Below are 12,689 nucleotides of genomic sequence, written 5' to 3' on the forward strand. Positions count from 1 at the left end.
CATGGTGGGCAAATCGAGCCGGTTACGGTCGTACCACTAAGGCTAAAGGAAAGACTCGATCTAGCGTGTAGAGAGTCTCAGGAGATGGTTACGTTGTCAGAGGGATCCATGGTAACACAGTGTGAATTACATAAATAACATACAAATAATATGATACAGACGGTTAAGTGACATCACGAATTACAAAAGTGAATGTGCGACACAATTAAAATCGGTCAAGGGAAAGGCAAAAGTTCAACACAATAGTGAATGTATCATGCATGACACTACTGTACTCGGTCCAAAGGGGAGATGCTAAATATTTACATTGGATCATAAAAGACAAACTGTACACCTGCATATGTTACATAAATTGTCCTGCTTGGATTTCAAAAAGGACAGTGAGCAAAATACATATATGCACAGCTTTTAGCGATCAGTAGTATGCTTAAAAAGCTGTGAGGTGGGTGGTACGAGTAAAGGGTAGTGATACCTATATACATCAGGTCATAAAAGGAGGTCTATACACATGCATATGTTTACATAAATAGTCCAGCTTGGATTACAGTGATGGACAGTGAACAAATTACATGTATCCACAACTTTAAGCAGTCAGTGGTATGATTAAAAGCTGTGTGGTGGGTGGTATGAGTAAAGGGTAGTGGTACCTCAACCGTTGTTTGTTTATTTCCTCATACTCGTTCAGGCCCCTAGCTATTGTATCAAAGAGGTGGATCCACCTACACTCATGTATGTTTAAGATGTTGGAAAAATCTCCACCCCTAGAGTTGGGCTTGACTTTTTCTATCACCCACCACTGTAGGCTTTCTGGTGTGTGTCCAAATGTAGTGAAGTGCTCCACCGGTGGTGCGCCCTGTACCTGGCAGTGTATGCAACTACTATATTGTAAATTCCGCTATTTGACATTCTGGGTAGTCTGCCCTATGAACATGAAGTCGCAAGGGCATGTAATGGCATAAATGACCCCAGAGGAATTACAGTTACTATGATCTTGCAACGTGTGGGTGTGATTGTTGTGAGTAAATTGTTTAACCTCCTTCACCAAAGGGCAAGCTTGCATTGTCCGCATTTGCAGTGGCCTTTAACTGGGGAAATGTCCCACAGGCCGAGAAGAATCCAAAGGCTGAAATGCGTCCCCGATGACGACATTCACTTTGGAGGAGTCTTCACTAAATTAATAATGAGTGATTTATAAAAAACTTTTCGTGACAAAAGAGAGCTATATAAAAGGCACTTTTGCCTCTGTGCACACTTTGACTACCTCTGAGTGTATCGCACAGAATAAATGGGTAGAAACTAGTTATAGAATAAGTATTTTAGGGTATTGGCAACATAGATTTGATTGCATTATTGTTTGTTTTGTATATTCATTGTTTATGTACTTTTGTATGTCTTTGTGCAATTTATTGTCATTAGGTTTGTTTGAAGATCGGTCCCACTGTGAATGTGTGCCTTATATTAATTCAAAAAACACAGTTGGCTTGGTAGTTCGGACTGGACTGTTCCCATGAGGCACAGGGTCAGAGCTGATTTGCATATAGCCAGTGTCTAACCCAGGGTGGTGTGGAGTGCAAAAAAACGATGGATTTAGGCCCAGATCCTTGTACTGGGGTGAATGTATGACATTGTTCTACATTCTGTCCATCAACTGTGTTTTTTGCAATTTTTATATTAATTCAGGCAATATATTTTTGTAGGTCTAAAGACTAAAGTTAGGGTATTTAAATGTTCCCTACGAAAAAATAAAAGCAATACATTAATTCCTCTGTATCAATGTTTTTTCATATATGATTGTATCTTCAAGATACAGCACATTCCTGTCCTTTTCCCCTTCGCTGATGCACTAAGGGCTGCCATGCACCAACGCAAGCATTGTAGGGGAGCTTCTTTTTGTGCAGGAAGGGACACCTTCCGGCAAAAAAACAATCACAAGAGCTCAAGCACAAGGTCGTTAGGGACGACATCGAGGAGACCTTCATATCCCAAATGTAGGAATTGGAAGAAATTTAGCCAAGAAACATTTGAGCTTGCCTTGAAGCAAGACTATCCTCCTTTAAGAGGGACGCTAAATGAGGCTTGGAAAGCGTATGAAGATTGGATGACTAGGGCCTTAGACAAAGTGGCACCATGGACTAACAGGGCCCCTGCTCGCTACACTAAGTCTGCTCCTTAGTTCAATGAGGAACTAAGAGCAGCCAAATCTGTATGTAAAGATCTAGAATGAACCTGGCGTAAAGACTATGGTACAACCCATAGGCTGCAATATAAGAACAGCATGAGGAAGTATCATAGGCTGATAAGGAAAGTGAAAAGAGAATTCTTAAAGGAGAGAATTGAGTCAGCCGAGAATTCTTCAAAGGAACTTTTCTCAATATATAAGGAGCTAACGTTGCCCAATAGAACAGTGGCCCAGGTCACTTATTCCGAAGAGGTCTGTGAGTCTATTGCGGACCACTTCGTGAAGAAGGTAGAGAAAATATATGAGTCCTTCCCGGCGGGGGCTGGTAAGGACATATTTGTCCTTGACGGAAGTACAAGGCACACAATGGACAAATACCTGAATCAGTTCGAGGTTCCTCCGAGATTGGAATTGATGAGGATTGCGCTTAGCATTCAATCAGGATCTCCCACCGATGCTGCCCCGCCCAAGATATTTAGGAATCAATTGGAACTCCTGATCAACCATGTAGGTCATATGGCCACTCTCTCCTTTCAGGAAAGCTATGTGCCTGATGATTGGAAAATGGCTCAGGTAATCCCTATAAAAAAGAAAGGAGATTTAAAGATATGCCAACTGGATAATCTACGCCCCATTTCGCTCCTTCCTTTCTGCATGAAAGTAGTGGAGAAAATAGTTAATGTCCAGCTAATGAAATTTATGGAAGAAGGCCAACTTCTACACCCTTCCCAATCCGGCTTCAGGGCAAGCCACTCAACGGAAACCGCCCTTCTCTTCTCCACAGAGATGCTCCGGAAAAAAGTGGATGAGGGACAGACAGCTGCCTTGGTATTACTAGAGCTGAGTGCGGCTTTTGATACCGTCTCGCACTCATTGCTGCTAGCCCGTCTCAGGGAGGCTGGAGTGGTTGGATCGGCCTGCAATTGGCTGTGCTCATTTCTTGCGGATAGGAGTTTCCAAGTTTACTGCCCCCCGTACAAATCAGCATCCCGGTCTTTAAGGCAGGGGGTTCCACAGGGCTCTATTTTGAGCCCTGCGCTGTTCAATCTTTATATGGAACCCCTTGTGAGGATTGTGGAATCATACGGTGTGGAAACTGTATCCTATGCCGACGATACCCAATTGGTGGTCACCTTATCTCAAAGCCCGGATGAGGCAGCAGCCAATTTCCCCGCCTGTCTAACTGAATTAGCTAGTTGAATGAATAATAATTGCCTCCGCCTTAACGGGAACAAAACCGAGTTGTTAGTGATCGGTAATGCACCATCTATTTGGTCTTTGGCTTGGTGGCCTCTAGAACTAGGTCCCACACCTACTCCTTCTGTCCTTGTGAAGAACTTAGGTGTATACCTGGATACTAATCTCTCCTTTGACCAACAAATTGGAAATATGACAGGCAAATGCTACGGCATTCTGAAAGCTCTTCGTAAAGTCTTAGATCTTCTTCCCATTGAAGCAAGGAAAACGTGATACACGCCTTAGTCATCTCCCACCTCGACTATGGGAATTCTTTGCTTATTGGTCTTAACAAAAAAGGGATGCACCAACTCCAGTGTTCAAAATGCGGCCGCAAGACTCGTACTTAACCTGCCCAGGAAATCATCAGGGAAACGAGCCTTAGCTACCTTGCACTGGCTCCCCATACGGGAACGTATTCGGTTTAAAACTATTTGCATGGCTCACCGCATTGCACAGGGCAAGGGCCCTGCATATCTTCAAAATATGCTGACCGTTTACCGTCCTAAACGAATCCTGAGATCTCTTGGTAACATGCAATTTCATGTCCCTCGTATTCATAAAGCTCGGATGGGAGGGCGCTTGTTTAGATACTTAGCCTGCAAACAGTGGAATGAACTACCCATTGAACTCCGGATGGAGCCTTCGGAAACAAGGTTCCGTCTGAAACTCAAGACTCACCTTTTCCCGAAGAATAAAATTTGAATCTGTGTCTTTTGATCTCTGTCTTCTGCTGACTGCCATAACGTCTGCCGCCTTTTGGACTGCATTTCACAGCACGGGGACACACTGATTATAGTGTAACCAGGCGCTTTATCAATGTTTTTATTATTATTATTATTATTATTATTATTATTATTATTATTATTATTATTATCAAGAGATGTTTTAAAATAAAAGTAATTATTCTTGTTGCGCCTCACTTATGTCTCCACTGGGGATGATTAGGAATCTGACACATTCCCAGGTCTAGAAAACCTTGCAAATCTGGGAATGCGTCAGGTTCCATGGATGTTGTGTGGGAACATCCACGACAACACCCACAACAACACCCACAAACACTCCTTTCACGCAGAGTAATGCTTGAAAGGGGGCCATATTCACAAGCCCATGAAAAGCCATGCAGGGTGGCTTTACATGACCTTGTAAAAATGGGCAGGCACACTGAGCCGCTGGTGTGTAAAAAAAAGTCCCACTGTCTTCTGGTATTAAAGAGGATTGAGAAAAATAAATTGACCTAGTCAGTGGCTTATGTGCACTATGTGTGCCCGAAAAACCTGGGTTCAAGTCCCAGATTTCCTGCATGACTAAATTGTGTGACCTAAGTCAATTTACTTCATGTGTCTAGTTTGCTTGAAAGTGATATTTGAGAGCACTTTCAAGTAAATCAGTTTAAGATGGACTGTCTACAAAATACTCACTATTTACAATATTATTGGCCATGATGTAAGAGACACCAGCTAATTAGTTAACTTTGCTCACTTGTGGTGTTGTCAAAAGGGAGGGTTAATGAATGTTTTAAAGTTCATGTTTAGAAACTTTCACTTCAGATAAATGCCAATGTAATGTTCTGATCTAATGTAATAAATTGAAACAGTTCCATTTGCTTTATTTGCGATTTTATTGTGGTATGTCAAAATAGGTTACATAGAAGAATAGTAGCCAAGTGTGTAGCAACAGATTCCATTGTACATTTACGGAAGAGCAGTGCTTGGGTACCTACTATAATGAAGTGTTAGCACACAATTTGTAAACTTTCTGTATAACAAACTGGCCCATAATAAACTGTACCTTCCCTCCCCTCCTTTGTGGGGATAGTCCAATATTTTAGCCCAGTCCGTATCGTGCAGAGGTTTGGGCATGTCAGTCTCCCCCGTAGTACGGAGAGAAGCCCTGGAGTGGTGGTCTCCATGTTGCAGGAAAGCTCTGTACACCCATCTTATCAGTTTGCTGCGATGGCCTGTGGTGTAGAGCATCAGGCACACCTCATGTGGTGATGGTGTTGGGTGGCCAACAGGCCCGGACTGGCCGTTGCGGGCACCGGGCAATCCCCCGGTCGGCCGCAAGGGTGGGGGCCGGTTTTGGGCCCTGGGGGCCGTTTTTGTTACAGAGCTGTTTTTGCAGCATAGCTGCAAAATCGGCCCTGTAACAAAATCGGCCGAAAAGCGGCCCTGGCAAAGCGGGGGGCCGGCCGAGCACTTTGCCAGGGCCGGTTTTGGTTCCCAGTCCGGCCCTGGTGGCCAACATGGAATAGGGCATTTAATGATTGTTTAATGTGTTCGTAAGTGAGAAGTTGACCTGGGTGAGGATTTTAGTCTGCCATAAAAATAAATCTCCTAATTTTGAGATGCCAAAGCACGCCACTGATGGAGTTGTCCTGCGCGTAGCCATCCTTTGCGAGTGGGAGGGCCTAGCAAAGGTAGTGCAGGTGCATAGGGTTGTTTTGTGTTAGTAAGTTTACAGGTTGTAGTAAGGCAAGAGAAAGCTGTGGGAAATAACCCTGGGTGGAGTTCAGTAGAATGGTCTGTAGGAAACAACGAGTAGTGCAGTAAGGCCTCCTTAAAGTCTTTACCGGTTAACCCCATTTCATGCAGGGGGCAGCCAGACAGCCAACGAGAGGCCCATTGGAGATGTGCAGCTAAATAATAGCGTTCAAAGTCCAGAAGGGCTAATCCACCCACAGTCACTGGTAGCTTTAGAGTGGAAAGAGCTACTTGGCAGTGCCCCAGTCTCCAAATCCGACTTGGGACATGTCTGAAGAAGGAACAAGGGATGAGCAGCGAAAGGTTTTCAAAATAATACAATAACCAAGGTAGCACCACCATCTTCACTAGTGCCATGTGGTACATTAGTGAAAGTGGAAGAGAGGACCATAAAGCAAACTGGGCTCGGAGGGACCATGTCTCTCTGCCCAGATTTCCACCCCCTCCAAATCTGTGGGGGAATGGTAGATATTAATACCTAGGTATTGTAAGATACCTGATTCCCAGTTCAGTCTGGGGTCTAATTGTATATAAAAGGGAAAACAGTACCTTATGTTGCAGAACCACTTCTTACATTTTAAAATTGTTATCATGTTCTTTTTTTGTTTGTGTCATTTACATCCCAAATATTTTGAAGATACTATGTGTACTTTGGCACTTAAGGATGAGCCAGGTTTTAAATATGTTTGCCTGCCTGCCAGCTGGCCTTGTGTTGCTTATTTTGACTTTTGATCATTTTTGAACTGTGGCCGGCCGGATTGGTTGTGGGCCCACGCATGTCTATCCTGTTGATGCAAATAAAGGTTTTCAAAAAAAAAAAGGATGAGCCAGATCACTGGTTTGGTCTAGGCTCAACTGCAAAACCATTTTAAGAAACGGACAGAGTTGGCAATTGCTCAGCACAGCCTTCCAAGGGGTCTGGTCCCAGCTCACCCTTCTCAAGCACGACCAACGGACCATTGCAGAAGCAGAGTCTGCCATGGTGGGTGGGTGCTGCCTGTTCAACCACTTGACACTGCCTCTTCTGTTTCTCTACTCTATGCTGAGATAAACTACCCAGGTATGCAATACTTTCTGATACTCATGGCGGAACCATCCTGTCTGATTTTAGGAACTGTTCCACCTTGTTGTTCTCTTCCTTATTTGTCTGGTTCTTGGTCAAAGATCCTTTGAATCATTTGCTGGGGATCTTCCATCTGATCTTGATTTCATCCTTCTCTGTAATTCTCTTTGATTGGTAGTCTGGCCAATCAAGGTAAATGTAGAATCTCGGATGCACACTAATGCTGTGAGACTACAGACAAGTTGTGGGCACCTCACATCCTGACATTAGGTGTGAGACTGTCACTCCCACCAACAGCTCTGACTCATTAATTGTTTTTTAGGATTAAAGTCTACTGGCATTTGAGGTGAGACAGATGTTTTTGTTCAACTTGTCTAATCTAGCAGAAGGTCACATACCTTAATGTTTCTCAAAGTGTTTGCCATGGATTTTAAAATGTTTAGAAGCATAATCAAAATGTTATTGTTGCTTTCTCTCCTAGTACGATTGGGCAAATTTGGGTAGGGGTGATGTACTTGGTACCGTGCTCAAGTGTAATAATTTACTGTTGATGTAATGTGCCACCTGGATGTAGCATACCTAGAGGCAATCATGAAAAGCCATAGCAGTGGCGTAACAATAGCTCCCGCTGCCCACACGGCGCAGGGGACGCGAGCTCCAGGGACCCCCCTACTGCAAAGTGCATGGTTGCGGGCCGCTGGCCTGAGTGCTCTTGATAGGTCTGGAGCTTTTGGGGGGGTGGGGGGGGAGGGCATCCATGTACTTTGCAGGGGGGGGCTCAAGTTTTGTTACGCCACTGGACCATAGTGAATAAATAGTGCTATGTAGAAAATAGTAAATAAATGCACTGATAAAGAAGTGGGGTATGGCCTCTCCTTGGAAATGCCAGTAAAATTGACTTTTTGACCGAAATTTTTGTCCTGAATGTTGACCATTTGTCCTGAATTTTGACCCTTTGCCCTGAATTTTGACTCGTTGTCCTGAACTTTTTACAGACCTGTCCAGAATTTTCCTCCATGCCAGGTGGTCACCCTATCTGGTGGGCAGGTTATTGTTGATTTTCCTAATATTAACACAAACATTGCCTGCAGCAAAAATAAATACATGCAGGCTCCCATACCTTGCAACACACCTATACATGGTGTCTTTACAAGCTGAAACCTGCTCCGATATGCAAATGTGCGCCACTTTCTTAAACATCTGATTCGCTACTGTGGGCCCCATTCTGTCCCAGTCGGAACCTCAATAGGGGGCAATTCTGGAGTAAAAGTTACTGTTCATAGGGCAGCAGTTCAGCGCCTCGGGTTCCTCCGTTTATAAGGCGCTTGATAAATCTAACTTGTTGCGTTCTCAGACCATACCACTTCCCTTGGGGCGGGGTGGAAAGCTCTTAGGACAGCATCTGTACCCGGATGGGGGGAGACACTTTGCATTCTTTCAGGTGGTACCCAGCTAGTGGTGCCTAGAAGCTGTGGAGAACGGGATACGGCACCCACTCCCGCCTCTCACACCAGGCAGGTACTGCGTGGATGCTGACAGGCGCGGGGTAACCTTCCTGCGCCGGTGCTCCGAGGCTCCCTGCTGTTGCAGTGGGTGGTATTCATCTACGGACGGGGGAAGGAGGGGAGACAAGGCGCGAGGAGGGGGTGGAGGGGGGAGAGGAGAGCGTGTGGGCTGGCTCTGTGTACCTCCGATGCAGAAGGGTCTGCGGTGCCGCTGACTGGTCGCCTCTGGGAGAGGACACGGGCTGCATGGAGCGCGGCGTGAGATGGGGGATGCAGGGATGGTCCAGGGTGCCAGGGTGAGGAGGAGGAGGAGGCCGCGGAGGGATCTCTGGCCCTGAGCTCCTTATCCCGCCGGAGGAGCTGCTGCCAGCAGCCAAGAGGTAAGAGGGGGGAGAAACCTGTTGGCAACGAAGAGGGGGGGTAAGAGGGGGCGGTGGAGAGGGTGGGCATCTTTGTCTCTTTCATAGAGCGATGCGGAGTCAAAAAAATGGAGAGATGTGTAAAAATTAAAAAAAACCGGGAAAGAAGAAAAGGCAACGAGAAGTATGAAACGGGCATAAACGGGATAAAGGAACGAAATTGCATCTTTGGGTTGAAAAATTGCTATGTTCGCAGCAGTTTTCACACGCAAAGCACGCCAATTAACAGAAACAAACTGATATTGGATATTCAAGGAAAACAATTAGAAAGGACGTGTTAATTCATAATTGTGGGAAAAATACTTGTGAAATTGTAAACTCGTTGCACTTTGACTTGCCAGCCTCTGGAAGAGGGGGCAAGCGTGTTTTGATGATGCCAAGCTTTGCCTTTTCATAACCCAGACGGAAGCGGACGTGGGTTTCCATTTAGATCCGTATTCTTTCTTAATTATTGTGCACATCTAATTAGAGAATTCGTCTTGGTTTTATGTTGGGTCTCTGGCGCCACCTCCTGGTAGAATCGATACATAACACTGGCGTACTGTTCGACATTAGTAGTTGAGAATTATCGAATTTACCACTCAATATCAAAACAATCGACAAAGCCAACACACACAGAAATGTAATGGAGCCCAGTCTGAGGCTCTGGTATTTGTCACGGATTAGGGCTTCCTGGGTTGGCTTTCAGGGGTCGATGTTTGCAGTGTTTGAGGGTATTTTTTGGTGATCTTGTTACTTACATCCTTGAGTCTGATAAGTAGCTCCTTTTTTTTACGTTTGGTGGACATAATTGGATCAAATGACAAACATGTCAATTATTGATCTTGAGAAGCGAATTCAATCTGAGACAGTTGCAATGTGCAGCTGTTGGGTATCAGTAGAGGTAAAATGTGGTTCTAAGATGTGACATAAAGTGTAAGAGGTCTGCGTCGGTATGAACTGACATTAGGGGCCTGATTACTAGTGACTCGGTTAATTTCTGCCCGTGCGTAAACACAATTACGAGTTTGAAGGTATTAACACATTGGATAATTATCAGAATCGTTAAATATCTCAACCTTTGTTAAATTTCGACAGGCCTAACCTGCAAAAGCATACGGTATTTGCGGTAAAGACCAAAACCCCGCATTTTATCCCCCACAAAGTCATAATAGGTGTTATCTATTGTATCAATCAATCAATCAATCAATCAATCATGCCATTTGTATAGCGCACTACTCACCCGGGAGGGTCTCCGTACCCGATGAATAAGGTACCCCATAGTTTCATTATTTATCTGGTGTGATAAAACAGCACCTAAATGCGTAAAGAGGCTCGTAGTTAACAGCACATTGAGGTGCAAATGTATCCTTGATCAGCATGGGGAAGCAGCTTTCAGATGTAAAAATCTCAGTTTGGTGCAAAACAATTTTTTGCTGCAAAATCCCATTTAGGTGCGAGACCAGTTTTAAATAGTCACCCTGGTGCAAAATAAACAGCTTTGCAAGGAAGCATTTAGGAGTAAAATCACATTTAGGTGCAAAATCACCCTTACTGCAACATCAACAGGAGTGCAGAAACTTTTAAAGGATTCTTAATGACATTTGGTGCAAGATCATATCTCAATGCATCATCAACGGGATTGTGGAAGCAAGAGTTGCCATGACTCCACGATTAAGCCAAATGGATCTGTATGGTATGAGTCAACAGGTCTTTTCATGTGTAGAAGTAGCAAACAAAGAACCAGAGCATATGGGGTTAAGTCCGAGTAATGAGATTAAATCTAATTTAATAGACCCAGTGAATATAAGCCCAATTGCTTTCAAATGTAAACTCATTGCAAAATAGAGACTATGAGACAGTAATCTGTGATTTCCAAACTAGGTAGAGCCATGGTATGCCCGCGAATTTTCCAGGCTAAGCACTGAACACCACAAGAGGATTTCTGTTGAAGAAACAGGCCATTAGATGTACAGAAAAGAAAATGTTGGCCATTAGCTGTTATGCAGCAAATATATATGTTGCAGTGGCGTAGCTAGACCTTTTGCCGCCCGTAGGGGTCCCTGCTTTTGGGGGCCGTGGATAAGCGGGAGGGGGTGATTCCTGCATTGACCGCCCGCGATGGCCAGGGCCGGACTGGCCGTAGCAGGCACCAGGCATTTCCCTGGTGGGCCGCTAGGGTGAGGGCTGGTTTTAGGCCCCTGGGGGCCATTTTTGTTACAGGGGGCCGGCAATGTCAGCCCGGCTACAAAATTGGCTGAAACCGGCCCTAACAAATAGCTCGGCCGTGCCCCCCTCCTCCTCCCTGGGGGGGAGGTGGGCAAGCAGTTTGCCAGGCCGGTTTGGATTCCCAGTCCAGCCCTGGCGACGGCCACAAGTAATGGCGTTGGTAGGAGGCCGCCGCCCCCAAAACTCGTGCCACATGGGGCAGGCCGCCCCCCTTCCCCTTGCTACGCCACTATGTTGCACGCCCAGCTCTAACTGCCTTGTTATAATGAGGTCCACTAAAGTGAAACACATCAAGAGATGGCTTTATCTACATGATGAACATAAGAATAGATGCTATGTAATAATATTAGCAATCAAGGGTTATCATTCTGAAGAAATTGCAACTTTGCATGGAACTTTGACCAACCACTGTCAGAAATTTCTTCTATGAATATTTGAAAAGGCACTAGAAACGAAAGCATATGCAAGAAATTGCTTGGCGGAGAAGAATGAATCTATTTTACTCGCAAGACTGCAGCAGCTGTTGGCATTATACAGTGCATTTGAAATTGTATATGAAAGGAATATTTTCAGCCTTTCAGCATCACACCAGGAGAATATGTTATGATATGAGCATCAATAGAGGAACCGGCCTAAAATAATAGTCTGATCTATTTACACCTATATCTATCTCTATAACAATCTATCTGTCTATAACAGTTAAAACAGACTTGCATGCACATCGAATGTCATAGTCTTTTTTTCTCACATCGATCCATGCTATTAACAAGCATATGATCACTATGTGATATTAGTCAAAGATAGGGGGGCAAATGCACGTATATAAAACATTATTTTTAAGAGAATTGAACACAATATTTATAAATACATTCAGGTTAAACATCCAAATTATCGGTTGTGCCCTGTGTTTGTGACTACCTCAGCATTAGTGGATGTCATAAGTTGCAAGATGACTATGATCTTTTGTCTTTGGGCTCTGTAACAAAACTGCATATAAGGTAGATGTTAGTCATTTATTTTTATTGGTGGTATCATGGCAATCACATAATTCATATATATATATATATATATTACATTCACAATTTGCTATTATCCTATACGCAGTTTCTTCAGATGTGTGCATGTGTTGTGCTAAAAAATATTCAATATTAAGGTGCAACTCAAGGAAAATTATCATTATCCTAAATGATACAAACCTAACGAAAGTGTACCTTGAATGTGGGCTTCCCCTTGCTGAATGATTTCGTACACTGATGACTGAGATGCGGCACCTGCCCACGTGGCATCTGTGCCCCTAGGTGGCTGAGTTCCATGTTTGAAGAGGAAAGGATTGTTGCATTCATATTTGACCCACACATACACAGATGAAGATGGCCCAGTCTCCTGATATTGCTGGACCTCTCAGCTGCCTTCAATGCAGTCAACCATTTCACCCTCATACGCACCCTCAAGTTTTGGATGGGATTCACCAGCAATGTCCCTCACTGTTTCTTCTCCTACCTTTCAAACCAACACAAATGTGTTCACATGGGAACCCCCTGAACTGCTCTTCAAGACCTTGCACTCTTGCATCTGGATGGTGGAAATTCCCTTCAT

The 12,689-nt window shown here is 44.3% G+C and overlaps 1 protein-coding gene across 2 annotated transcripts in view; it reads left to right on the plus strand.

Moving 5' to 3' along the window:
* Nucleotides 1-8,656: 8,656 nt before the first annotated feature.
* Nucleotides 8,657-12,689, plus strand: part of SLC29A4 (solute carrier family 29 member 4) — a 197,284-nt gene continuing 193,251 nt past the window's right edge. For both annotated transcript variants that reach the window (XM_078665017.1, XM_078665018.1), the window contains exon 1: nucleotides 8,657-8,846. The gene's annotated coding sequence lies outside the window, so the exon portion shown is untranslated. The remainder of the gene's footprint in view (nucleotides 8,847-12,689) is intronic.

The sequence above is a fragment of the Lissotriton helveticus genome, chromosome 10, assembly GCF_964261635.1.
Source record: "Lissotriton helveticus chromosome 10, aLisHel1.1, whole genome shotgun sequence".
NCBI classification, from domain to species: Eukaryota; Metazoa; Chordata; class Amphibia; order Caudata; family Salamandridae; genus Lissotriton; species Lissotriton helveticus.